Below are 13,621 nucleotides of genomic sequence, written 5' to 3'. Positions count from 1 at the left end.
TTTAAAGCCTCCTGTAGAGGCAGCTGCTGGTGAAGCAAAAACGTGCTTTAAATAACGTCCAACAAACTTACAGCATAGACAGAGCAGTAAGCTCTTTGGAATTATTCAACGACAACTTCTCTCTGTGCCTTCTGCAGTCAGCGCCATCTTGCCACGAACCGGAAATGACGCAGTCAGTGCCATCTTGACGCTAACTGGAAATGTCGTCATCGGCGCCATATTACCACTAAGCGGAAGTCACGGAATGAGCGCCAATTTTGCAATTAAACACAGTCCTGATCTAATAAAATGTGTATTTATGTTTATCCATCCGAAAACTGTTGCAACGATTTTAAAAGGCGAGGCAAACAATTTGGCAGCAGCCACCCACAACCAAAATTCATTTTGTGAACAAACTTTTTAAAAGGCGAGGCAAACAATTTGTCAGCAGCCACCTGACAACCAAAATTCATTTTGTGAACAAACTTTTTAAAAGGCGAGGCAAACAATTTGGCAGCAGCGAAATAATAACAACCGCAAGATTTTAAACGGGAAGCTTGCGCATTCGTGTGAATGAAGCGTGTTGGTGGGGGGGCAGTGTGTAAAAGGCAAGCAAGATGGATAACAATACCATGGGACAAACTGGAGTCATACATAAACAATAAAAAATAGGACTCGAGAATAGAAAACTCACCACTAACCAAAGCTACGTCGGTCGCCATGTGCATGAGCGTATCGAATGGAGCCCTCCACTGAAATGTTTTAAAAACCATTATGTCTATCTCGGTCAGCTTGAATCCAGGTTTGTTGCACCCGTGACCCATAATGTTATAATAGCCCATGGCATTCCCGAGTGCTCCAAGGACCATGGCAGCCTCGTACCTCTCCATTGTACCGGCTTCCTGAAGCCTTAGCAAGAAGCGGCCGTCCCTCGACTGGGTCGAGTCCCCACACCGGGCTCTCCTGCAGTGTTGAAGCGTGTGGGAAGGAACTGCAGATGCTGGTTTAAACCCACGAGGAGAGAGAACAAGCTGGAGAACACACACACACACAATCGCTTCCTTCACCAGCCCGTAATGCAGGCGGGGGGAGCGCTGTCTGAGATACACGGCTGTGAAGCTCGGCAGACATTTAACATTGCCGGTCGGTTATCCTTGGTTCTGAAAACTACTGCTTACATTTTTTTCCCAATGAGCCAATGAAATTCACCGGTCAGCATTGGCTACAACCTATGAAAACCTTCGGCCTCCTGGCAACCCACTAGGACCTCCTGGCGACCTACTTACGGCACGAGAATTCTCGCTACTCTCCGTGGCGGCTTCATTCTGGTGAATTCACAGCATCCATAATGAGGTCGGGACTAGTTCCCAGAATGCGAGAACTCCTCGCGACCATGAAGGCGACTCCTCGGCAACCACCCGTGACCATGTGGTGACCGCATAGTCCCCTGCAGTCCCCTAAAAAGTCGCCCGAGTGGGACAGGCCCATAAGATTTAGCTCTTAGGGCTAGAGGAATCAAGGGATATGGGGAAAAAGCACGAACGGGGTAATGATTTTAGATGATCAGCCATGATCATATTGAATGGCGGTGCTTGCTCGAAGGGCCGAATAGCCTACACCTGCACCTATTTTTCTATGTTTCAAATATTGTTTGACCGTAAAATGTTTATTTTTTGAGTTCAGACTACATGTGAAAATATAGTGACTGAATATTTTGTGTCATAATGTTGCATCTGGAATGATTCGCACTCTATTAGTCTTTTTCTCTATTGATTGAAATAAACAAAAACACAACATATGAAGAGGCTATGTGCAGGGTTGTGCTGTATTTAAACAAGTAGCCCATATAGACCCAGGGATGGTATGGATTTGGGTGATGAATGATTACAGGCACGAGTTGCCAATTAAAAATCATTTAACTCAAATACCAGAAAAAGACAGGCACGCACGTCCACGGTGCATCATAGGAAATTTAAAATGTAGAAGAGGGCCATCTCGCTCATTCTGTCAGTTCTGATGAAAAATAGCTGACTAACTTGTACTCACTTTCCAGCACTAGGCTCAAAGTCAATAGGTCACACCCAATAATCTTATAAATGCGAGGGAGATTTCTGCATCTACTATAATGAGACAGGTCACATTAAATTTTCTTGAGGACTGAAATAATCACTAATTCAGTGCCTTCTGGAAGCTACAAGAGACTGTTCAAAAACTGTTTTCTTCCATTTCATTTTTAGGTGGTACTCATTTCACTGTCTTGTATTCCACAGCTTTGTTGAAGATTGACAAAAAATGTCAAATCTATTTTGAACGTACATCTGAACATTTACTTTTAAGTAGCCTTATTCCCTTACTCCGCCATTCAATCATGACTGGTTTATCTCTCCCTCCTAACCCCATTCTCCTCCCTTCTCCCCATAGTCTCCGACACTTCTGTGGCTTTGCTCATATCACCAACTGATCAATATAATCCTGTAGCCAACGACCATCGTCCTATCAACAGAACCACCCCAACTTTCATGTTATCTACACATTCACAAAGCATGCCTCCTATGTTCGTAACCAAATTGCTAGTATCAAGATGAGTAAGGTTACCATCTCTGATTTATGTGGTACAGCACTGGGTCACCGTCTTCCAATTACAAAAATAAATATTCTACCATCGGCCTCTTTTTGTTCATTGTTTGTTCTTTTCAACTCTAACTGTCAGTTTAAAAAAAAAAATCTTATTTTATCAAGTTTGGTCAGTAACCCCTCACACGCAAGTCCCTCTGCTCTTTCCATTCTTTCTCGTCTGTGCAACTTAATATTCTTGTCTACTCATTATTCCAGATCTGACTAAAGGGCCTGTAACATTAACTCTGTTTGTCTCTTCTCTCGCTGTGTGTTTCAGGATTTGTTTTGTGTGTGGGACACACTCTTGCCTCTGCAGACCTTTGCTTTCCAGTTCACCTTACTCTGGCAGTGGCCAAAGATTATAGAGCAGAGCTCCTCTAGTGTCTCTGGCAGTGGCTAGACGGCGCTGTCGCGGGTGTGAGCAGCCGAGCTCCGCCCAGTCCGGGCGCTCTTTGCTCTCGTCGTTGCTGCTTGATGGCGCGGTCGTGTCCGCAGCGTGTAGACGCTCAGCTGGAGTCGGCGTGAGGAGGGCATCTGCAGAGCAGGTACGGTAACGCCAGTGCACGGTCAATATCTGTTCCCCGCTCCTCCGGCTATGCAGGCAGCGCCGATTCAGGTGCAGCGTTCAGCCCTCGGCGTTTGCAGCAAGTTGCAATGCTGGAGTGGGGCGGCGAACCTGTGGCGATGGCCCATGGACTCCCGCTAGTGACCGCCCAGCTCCAATCAACCCTGGGATCCCAAATAGCTGATGGTCTTCTTCTTAAATCGTGCCCATAATCCTCACCACGGGTGGTCAAAAAGGCTTTTGGCACTTTGGCCTTCATCAGTCAGAGTATTGAGCATAGAAGTTGGGAGGTCATGTTGCAGTTGTATAAGACCGCATTTATTTAGAATATTGTGTTCAGTTCTGGGCATCATGTTATCGGAAAGATATTGTCAAACTTGACAGGGTTCAGAAAAGATTTAATAGGATGTTGCCAGGACTAGAGGGTATGAGCTACAGGGAGAGGTTGAGAAGGCTGGGTCTCTATTCCATGGAGCGCAGGAGGATGAGGGGTGATTTATAGAGGTAGACAAAATCATGAGAGGAATAGATCGGGTAGATACACAGGGTCTCTTGCCCAGAGTAGGGGAATCGAGGACCAGAGGACATGTTCAAGTTGAAGGGCAAAAGATTTAATAGGAATAGAAACATAGAAATTAGGTGCAGGAGTAGGCCATTCGGCCCTTCAAGCCTGCACCGCCATTCAATATGATCATGGCTGATCATCCCACTCAGTATCCCGTACCTGCCTTCTCTCCATACCCTCTGATCCCCTTAGCCACAAGGGCCACATCTAACTCCCTCTTAAATATAGCCAATGAACTGGCCTCGACTACCCTCTGTGGCAGAGAGTTCCAGAGATTCACCACTCTCTGTGTGAAAAAAGTTCTTCTCATCTCAGTTTTAAAGGATTTCCCCCTTATCCTTAAGCTGTGACCCCTTGTCTGAGGAGTAACTTTTTCACGCAAAGGGTGGTGGGTGTATGGAACAAGCTGCCAGAGGAGGTTGGGACTATCCCATCGTTTAAGAAACGGTGAGACAGGTACATGGATAGGACAAGTTTGGAGGGATGTGGACCAAGCGCAGGCAAGTGGAACAAGTGTAGCTGGGACATTGTTGGCCAGTGTGGGCAAGTTGGGCCGAAGGGCCTGTTTCCACATTGTATCACCCTATGACTCTTAAGAACATCCTATCCATCTAGATTTAGGTGCCCATGCTCATTTTATTCAGTGGAACTGCTGGGCAACAATTTCTTGTATATTTCACCCCATAGTGAAATATACATAGTCTAGGTAGAAAGGGAGGGCGGGCAGAGGGAGTGAGGAGGGTAAAGAGGGAGAGGGGCAGAGAGGGAGAGGGGCAGAGAGAAGGAGAGGGGTAGATGGAGGGAGTAGAGTGGGGGAGGGAGGGTAGAGAGGGCGAGGGAGGGGGGTAGAGAGGGTGGGAGTGAGGGTAGATAGCAACGGGGCATTTCCCTCCTCCACCCCTCCCCATCTCCCTCCTTCATCCCTTCCCATCTCCCTCCTCCAGCACCCTCCCCATCTCCCTCTACCACCCCACTCCCCACCCCATCTCCCTCCTCGTCATTTCCCTCAGCCTCCTCCCCTCACTCCCATTCCCTGCTCCAGCATCTACCCAGGTCGTAGAGCAGCGCCAGGGCCTGGAACTCGGCCTGGTTCTTGTACTCGGCCCGGCCCTGGTTGTAGACTTCAGCCGTCAGCTCAGCCGCCGCCTGGGCTCCAGTCCAGGCGCTGACTTAATCTCCGGGCTTGTCCATGACCCCGGACCCAGGCTCGTCCTTGGTTCCAGCGTCTGCCTCTTTCTCGGCCTTGGCCACGGCCCCATCCCAAGCTCCGGGCTCGGCCCTCCTTCCAGCTCCAGCACTACCCTCCCTGCCGCCACCACTCCACATTCACCGCAAGCGCTTGTGTGCCCCTCCCTCCCAGAGTGTCCCGTCCTGCCTTCCGAGTGCATTGTGACATCACTTATTTCCCGAAATGGGTGAGTTTTAGGGCTGTTTTTAAAACTTTAAACGATTATTAAGTTCGGAAATATAGGTGGGAATGCGACGGGCAGATGTCTATCCATGTCAACCCTACCCCCAATACCAAAATTAGAGCACATGGTATTGGGGGTAGGGTGTTGACGGATAGAAAATTGGCTGGCTGACCGGAAGCAAAGAGTAGGAGTGAACGGGTCCTTTTCAGAATGGCAGGCAGTGGCGAGTGGAGTGCCGCAAGGCTCGGTGTTGGGGCCGCAACTGTTTACCATATATATTAATGATTTGGAAGAGGGAATTAAGAGCAACACTAGCAAGTTTGCGGATGACACAAAGCTGGGTGGCAGTGTGAACTGTGAAGAGGATGTTAGAAGGTTGCAGGGTGACCTGGACAGGTTGAGTGAGTGGGCAGATGCGTGGCAGATGCAGTATAATATATATAAATGTTAGGTTATCCACTTTGGCGGCAAAAACAAGGGGGCAGATTATTCTCTCAATGGGGTTAGGTTAGGTAAGGGGGAGGTGCAGCGTGACCTGGGCGTCCTTGTACACCGTTCACTGAAAATTGGCTTACAGGTACAGCAGGCAGTGAAGAAAGCTAATGGAATATTGGCCTTCATAACAAGAGGATTTCAGTATAGGAGTAAAGAGGTTCTTCTGCAGTTGTATAGGGCTCTGGTGAGACCACTAGAGTATTATGTACAGTTTTGGTCTCCTAATTTGAGGAAGGACATCCTTGTGATTGAGGCAGTGCAGCGTAGGTTCACGAGATTGATCCCTGGGATGGCGGGACTGTCATATGAAGAAAGATTGAAAAGACTAGGCTTGTATTCACTGGAGTTTAGAAGGATGAGGGAGGGTCTAATAGAAACATATAAAATTACAAAAGGACTGGACAAGCTAGATGCAGAAAAAATGTTCCCAATGTTGGGCGAGTCTAGAACCAGGGGCCACAGTCTTAGAATAAAGGGGAGGTCATTTAAGACTGAGGTGAGAAAAAACGTTTTCACCCAGAGAGTTGTGAATTTATGGAATTCCCTGCCACAGAGGGCAGTGGAGGCCAAATCACTGGATGGGTTTAGGAGAGAGTTAGATAGAGCTCTAGGGGCTAGTGGAGTCAAGGGATATGGGGAGAAGGCAGGCACGGGTTATTGATAGGGGACCATCAGCCATGATCACAATGAATGCCGGTGCTGCCTCGAAGGGCCGAATGGCCTCCTGCACCTATTTTCTATGTTCCTATGCACCATCAACCTGACCTAATCATGACCACTCAGAAAAAGAAGCATCCTTTTAAACAAACTGCATTCTCATGTTGAAACAAAGAACTGCAGATGTTAGTTGATACCAAAGATAGACACAGTGCTGAGGTAACTTAGCGGGTCAGGCAGCATCTATGGAGAACAAGGATGGGTGATGTCTTGCGTCAGGACTAAAGGAATTGTCATGAAGTTGGATTTGTGCAAGACATGTCTTCCATAACCTGGGGAACCCTTGTGTCTCCTTTATGTTGGAGAAACCAAACATATATGTGACTGATTTGCAGAACGTTGTGTTCAGTCTGCAAATTGAGTTTCCAGTTGCTTGCCACTTTAGTTGTTCATCTCACTCTGACATTGATCCCTCTGCCACAGACAGGTAAGTCAGAGTGGGAGTATAATGGATAATAAAGATGCCCAATTTAAATTTGGGGAATACCACCTCCTCTTCCATTTGGACAGGTTGCAGTCTTCCAGATAGTTTTTGAATTCAACTGCTTCAGGTAACTCACTTTATCAGTTTTTCAGGCAAGTGCAAGCCCTTTTTAAATGACTTGCAAATTATACTATTCTTACCACATCCTGTTAAATAATTCCTTGCTAACTATACAAGAGTGAGTAAACTTGGAAATAATTTATTTAAAATGCTTTCATTGCAACTTAGAAATAATGTTTGCAATGTTAGTGCATATCCTTTTTAAAACATGGGTTATATGAACCATGTGATGTTGTGTCCCTTATCCCTCTCCTTAGAAGAAAAATCTTCAGAAACAAATTTAAGGAAAAGTGCTTGCCTACTTTATGCGAAATGCAAAATTACAACATTTTGTTCAATTATTCAAATTATTTTGTTACTATTCATAATTATGGTTACCAGTTGAATAATAGCAAGAGACAGCATTTTGAAATTCATTTTGAGAATCTGCATCACTGGCAAGGCTATAATTAATTGTCCATCTTAATTGTCCTTGAGAAGGTATTGATGAATCACCACGTTGTACTGTTACTGTCCTTTTAGTAAATGTACCCTCAAACAGCTGTTGTGAGAAGGAGTTCCTATGTACCTGCTACTCTGGTTATTGGTGATAAAGGTTCTTGGTTTGTGAAGTACTGATAGAGAAGCTTCAGTGAGAAATTTAAGTATATTTGAGGATGCTATGTACTGTAGTCATTGGTGGGCAAATTAATGGAAAGAATACTTAGAGATAATATATATAAGCATCTGGATAAACGGTCTGATTAGGAACAGTCAACATGGATTTGTGCCTGGAAGGTCATGTTTAACTAATCTTGAATTTTTTGAAGATGTTACTCGGGAAATTGATGAGGGTAAAGCAGTGGATGTTGTGTATATGGACTTCAGTAAGGCCTTTGACAAGGTTCCTCATGGAAGGTTGGTTAAGAAGGTTCAATGGTTGGGTATTAATGGTGGAGTAGCAAGATGGATTCAACAGTGGCTGAATGGGAGATGCCAGAGAGTAATGGTGGATGGTTGTTTGTCAGGTTGGAGGCCAGTGACGAGTGGGGTGCCACAGGGATCTGTGTTGGGTCCACTGTTGTTTGTCATGTACATCAATGATCTGGACGATGGTGTGGTAAATTGGATTAGTAAGTATGCAGATGATACTAAGATAGGTGGGGTTGCGGGTAATGAAGAAGAGTTTCAAAGTCTACAGAGAGATTTATGCCAGTTGGAAGAGTGGGCTGAAAGATGGCAGATGGAGTTTAATGCTGATAAGTGTGAGGTGCTACATCTTGGCAGGACAAATCAAAATAGGACGTACATGGTAAATGGTAGGGAATTGAAGAATGTAGGTGAACAGAGGGATCTGGGAATAACTGTGCACAGTTCCATGAAAGTGGAATCTCATGTAGATAGGGTGGTAAAGAAAGCTTTTGGTGTGCTGGCCTTTATAAATCAGAGCATTGAGTATAGAAGTTGGGATGTAATGTTAAAATTGTACAAGGCATTGGTGAGGCCAATTCTGGAGTATGGTGTACAATTTTGGTCGCCTAATTATAGGAAGGATGTCAACAAAATAGAGAGAGTACAGAGGAGATTTACTAGAATGTTGCCTGGGTTTCAGCAACTAAGTTACAGAGAAAGGTTGAACAAGTTAGGGCTTTATTCTTTGGAGCGCAGAAGGTTAAGGGGGGACTTGATAGAGGTTTTTAAAATGATGAGAGGGATAGACAGAGTTGACGTGGAAAAGCTTTTCCCACTGAGAGTAGGGAAGATTCAAACAAGGGGACATGACTTGAGAATTAAGGGACTGAAGTTTAGGGGTAACATGAGGGGGAACTTCTTTACTCAGAGAGTGGTAGCTGTGTGGAATGAGCTTCCAGGGAAGGTGGTGGAGGCAGGTTCGTTTTTATCATTTAAAAATAAATTGGATAGTTATATGGATGGGAAAGGAATGGAGGGTTATGGTCTGAGCGCAGGTATATGGGACTAGGGGAGATTATGTGTTCGGCACGGACTAGAGGGGTCGAGATGGCCTGTTTCCGTGCTGTAATTGTTATATGGTTATATGGTTATTGCGAAGGCAATGGATGTTTGGAAGTGTTGATGGATATAAATCAAGCAGGCTACTTGTGAATTATTAGAATTGCACCCATCCAGGTTAATGCAAAATATCTATCATGCTTGTGATTTCTACTCGTAATTTTTGCCTTGTATTTATGTAGTTTTGTATTGGCACGTGCACTGCGATATAGTGTAAGGTCAATGGGTCATACAGCCTGAAACAGGCCCTTTTCCCAACCTGTCCATGCCATCCAAGATGCCCCATCTAAGCTAGATCCATATCCTCTGAGATGTAACCCCCGTCCCTATATCTCCTCCCTTACCTCTATCCAGGGATCTCAATTCTTCCGAACCTCAACGACTGCATCCGGTGTTCTCGATGTTGCCTCCTGTACAAAAGCCTGAAAATACATACCATCAAATTCAGTAACAACTTCTTCCCCCATAATCAAACTATTGAGTTATAAGCCAATGTACCATCCAGATCTCCTAATCTACCTCATTGTGGTCTTTGAGCTCTTTTTAAATCTGCACTTTCTTTGTAGCTGTAGCATTATTTTTTGCATTGGGGTTATTTTTTTTATGTGTACTACCTGTTGTTGTGTATGGTTTGATTGTATTCATGTTTTGTATAATTTGCCTGGAGAGCATGCAAATCTTTTCACTGTGTCTCTTTGTACATGCTAATAATATATAAATACCAATACCAGTGTTTTGCTTAGGAAGCAACTGTAGATACTTGTTTACACTGAAGATAGACACAGTTTAAGAATAAGGGGTAGGCCATAGAACGGAGATGAGGAAAAACTTTTTCACCCAGAGAGCTGTGAATATGTGGAAATCACTGCCTCGGAAGGCAGTGGAGGCCAATTCTCTGGATGCTTTCAAGATAGAGTTAGATAGCGGAGTCAGGGGATATGGGGAGAAGTCAGGAACGGGGTACTGATTGTGGATGATCAGCCCTGATCACAGTGAATGGTGGTGCTGGCTCGAGGGGCTGAATGGCCTAGTCCTGCACTTATTGTCTATCTTCTATACTATTACTAAAACTCTCATCTTGACCACGTCCGGTCTGCGTTGTGATTAAATTTGTGCAAAAACGCTACCCTATATCACTAGGATTTTTTCACCACCTTACCGTTCTCTTCTGCTTCAAGCCACCAGGTTTTGTTCCAATCGATGAAATATTAGAAAAGTTTTATTATTATATTGTTATATTAGAAAAGGTTTAAAAAATCGTGAGATCGGCAGACTGGCCTTCTCGCCTGTCAGTCACCATTGAGGTAACGGCCCTTCCGGGGACGAGGAGATTAAAGCCCCAGAGGCCGGGCATGAGTCAGTCAGCCCGGAAGCCGTGACTGAGAGTTGAGTCCAGAACTGTTGAGTCCACCAACCGTGAGTGAGTGAACTGTGAGTCCACCACCAGGGAATGAGTGAACTGTGAGTCCGCCAGCCGTGAGTGAGTGAACTGTGAGCCCGCCAGCCGTGAGTGAGTGAACTGTGAGTCCATCAGCCGTGAGTGAGTGAACTGTGAGTTCACCAGCCGTGAGTGAGTGAACTGTGAGTCCACCAGCCGTGAGTGACTGAACTGTGAGTCCACCAGCCCTGAGTGACTGAACTGTAAGTCCATCAGCCGTGAGTGACTGAACTGTGAGTCCACCAGCCGTGGGTGACTTAACCGAGTGTCCACCCGCCGTGGGTGTCTGAACCGTATGTCCACCAGCCGTGGGTGACTGAATCGTGAGTCCACCAGCCGTGAGTGACTGAACCGTGAGTCCACCAGTCGTGAGTGAGTAAACCGTGAGACCACCAGCTGTGAGTGAGTGAACCGTGTCCACCAGCCGTGAGTGACTAAACTGTGAGTTCACCAGCCGTGAGTGAGTGAGCTGTGAGTCCAACAGCCGTGAGTGAGTGAACTGTGAGTCCACCAGCCGTGAGTGAGTGAACTGTGAGTCCACCAGGCGTGAGTGACTGAACTGTGAGTCCACCAGCCGTGAGCGACTGAACTGTGAGTCCACCAGCCGTGAGTGACAACGGTGAGTCCACCAGCCGTGAGTGACTAAACTGTGAGTCCACCAGCCGTGAGTGACTGAAATGAGTTCACCACCCGTGAATGACTGATGTGAGTCCAGCAGCCGTTAGTGAGTGAACGGTGAGTCCACCAGCCGTGAGTGAGTGAACTGTGAGTCCACCAGCCGTGAGTGAGTGAACTGTGATTCCACCAGCCGTGAGTGAACTGTGATTCAACAACCGTGAGTGAGTGAACTGTGTCCACCAGCCATGAGTGAGTGAACTGTGAGTCCACCAGCCGTGAGTGAGTGAACTGTGAGTCCACCAGCCGTGAGTGACTGAACTGTGAGTCCACCAGCCGCGAGTGACTGAACTGTGAGTCCAAGAATCCATTTGGCCCACAATGTCCATACTAGCCCTCTGGATCCAGTCCCATCGGCCCACAACACCCATATTAATGTTCCAGAACCCCCCCACTGGACACCAATATTGGAATTGGTGGAGAGGTGGATCATTTAATTGGGGGACCATCCCTCCCGTGTGAAAATGGGATCCAACAGGTCCCACTTAGTCTAGTTGTCTTTAAAATGCTGGAGTAACAAGTCCTTTACATCTGTCACAACTCTGTTCACAGATCCAAATTGAACACATATCCGATAACTCATTCAGATTAAAGATATAGCTTAATTATATTCTTGCCATTAGATGAGTTAATACTAAAACAGAATGCAGGACACTCAAGCCCAATGGTTTGCAGGACACTCAAGTCCAAATGAGAGCTCCAGGGTATATTCCACGCTTTAGGCGACACAGGCAAAGTATCAACCAGATTAATTAAAATTCCAAGTTTGAGTGTGAGCGACTGCTGATGTCACCAAAGTTCTTCCCTAACTGATTAATGGATAACAGATTTCAGATGGTCAGAAAGGGACAATGCAAGCCAATGCTCCACTCCTGTCCCTGTTTTGGATACCTTATATCGAGGACCACTGAGAACCATCCCTGTCCTTTATTAAGAAGGAAGGAACTGCAGATGCTGGTTTAAACTGACGATAGCCACAAAAAGCTGGAGTAACGGAGCATTTTTGGAGAGAAGGAATGATTACGTTTCGGGCCTTGACCCTTCTTCAGACTTTCAGCCCTTTTCAGCCCTTTATTAACCAGGTCTGCAATTCAAGTTTACACAGATGGCGTGTGAGCATTGGGTAATTTTCAGACAGACCAAACAGAGCAATTCGGAATTGTATGATCATCAGCAAGGATTCTTGCTTCAATGGTGGGAAAGCCATTCATAAAGGTGATTGTACATAGTGCACTATTCTTAAAAGCTCATACAGTGATATTTTGTGCTGGAATAATTGATTTCCAGCAACCGCAATCATCTTCCTTTGTGTCAAGAGATTTTCCTATATGTACCAGCAGCAAAACAATTGCATTCTTGCCTGCTCCAGTTTTACAAGCCCATTAACTCAATAATGTATAAATACATATCCAATAATTAGTTTTACAATAAATTAATTATCAGTAGTACTAGGCATCCAAACCATAATAGTACAAAAGCAAAGTACATGGTGCAACCAAATGAAGTTCACAGTAGATCATAGTTGCTGAGGTAGTTAGTGTGTAGTTTTCAAGAGCTAGAACGAAAGATGTTGTTGAACCTGGATGTCTCAGTTCTCAGGTCCATATTCCACCTTCTGGATGGTATTAGCAAGATGAGAGCATGGCTCTGGTCTTTGACATCGCTGGTCTTTTAATGAGGTAGCACTATCTGTCGATCCATTTTATGGTGGGTTAGTACTGTGATGGACCAGGCAATGTCTACCACTTTCTGCAGCCTCCTTGATTCTTGGGTGTTTGCGTTACAAAACCATGCTGTCATGCAACCAATCAATATGCTCTCTACTGCACACCAGTAAATGATCGTAGATACAAATATACACAGACAATAGGTGCAGGAGTAGGCCATTCGGCCCTTCAAGCCAGTACCGCTATTCAATGTGATCATGGCTGATCATCCACACTCAGTACCCCGTTCCTGCCTTCTCCCCATACCCCTTGATTCCGCTAGCCCGAAGAGCTCTATCTAACTCTCTTTTGAATACATCTAGTGAATCGGCCTCATTCTCTGAGGCAAAGAATTCCACAAATTCACAACTGTGTGAAAAAGTTTCTTCTCCTCTCAGTTCTAAATGGCCTACCCCTTATTCTTAAACTGTGGCCCCTGGTTCTGGACTCCTCCAACATCGGGAACATGTTTCCTGCTTCCAGCGTGTCCAATCCCTTAATAATTTTATGTTCTGTATGATTTCCTTTCATCCTTCTAAATTCCAGTGAATACAAGCCCAGTTGCTCAATTCTTTCATCATATGATAGTCCCGCCATCCCGGGAATTACCTCGTGAATCTACGCTGCACTCCCTCAATAGCAAGAATGTCCTTCCTCAAATTAGGAGACCAAAACTGCACACAATACTCCAGGTGTGGTCTCACTAGGGCCCAATACATCTGCAGAAGGACCTCTTTGCACCAATACTCAACTCATCTCGTTATGAAGGCCAACATGCCATCAGCTTTCTTCACTGCCTATTGTACCTCCATGCTTACTTTCAGTGACTGATGTACAAGGACACCCAGGTCTCATGTACTTCCCCTTTTCCTAACCTGACACCATTCAGATAATAATCC

General features: G+C 45.5%; 1 protein-coding gene across 1 annotated transcript in view; it reads left to right on the top strand.

The window, feature by feature from the left end:
- Nucleotides 1-3,023: 3,023 nt before the first annotated feature.
- ipo11 (importin 11) overlaps nucleotides 3,024-13,621 on the top strand; it is a 345,030-nt gene continuing 334,432 nt past the window's right edge. Inside the window, 1 exon segment of the mRNA XM_033029972.1 lies at nucleotides 3,024-3,140. The gene's annotated coding sequence lies outside the window, so the exon portion shown is untranslated.

Source organism: Amblyraja radiata, chromosome 1, assembly GCF_010909765.2.
Source record: "Amblyraja radiata isolate CabotCenter1 chromosome 1, sAmbRad1.1.pri, whole genome shotgun sequence".
Classification (NCBI taxonomy): Eukaryota; Metazoa; Chordata; class Chondrichthyes; order Rajiformes; family Rajidae; genus Amblyraja; species Amblyraja radiata.
Note: the sequence above shows the minus strand (reverse complement) of the source record. Positions and strands in the feature narration are given on the sequence as shown.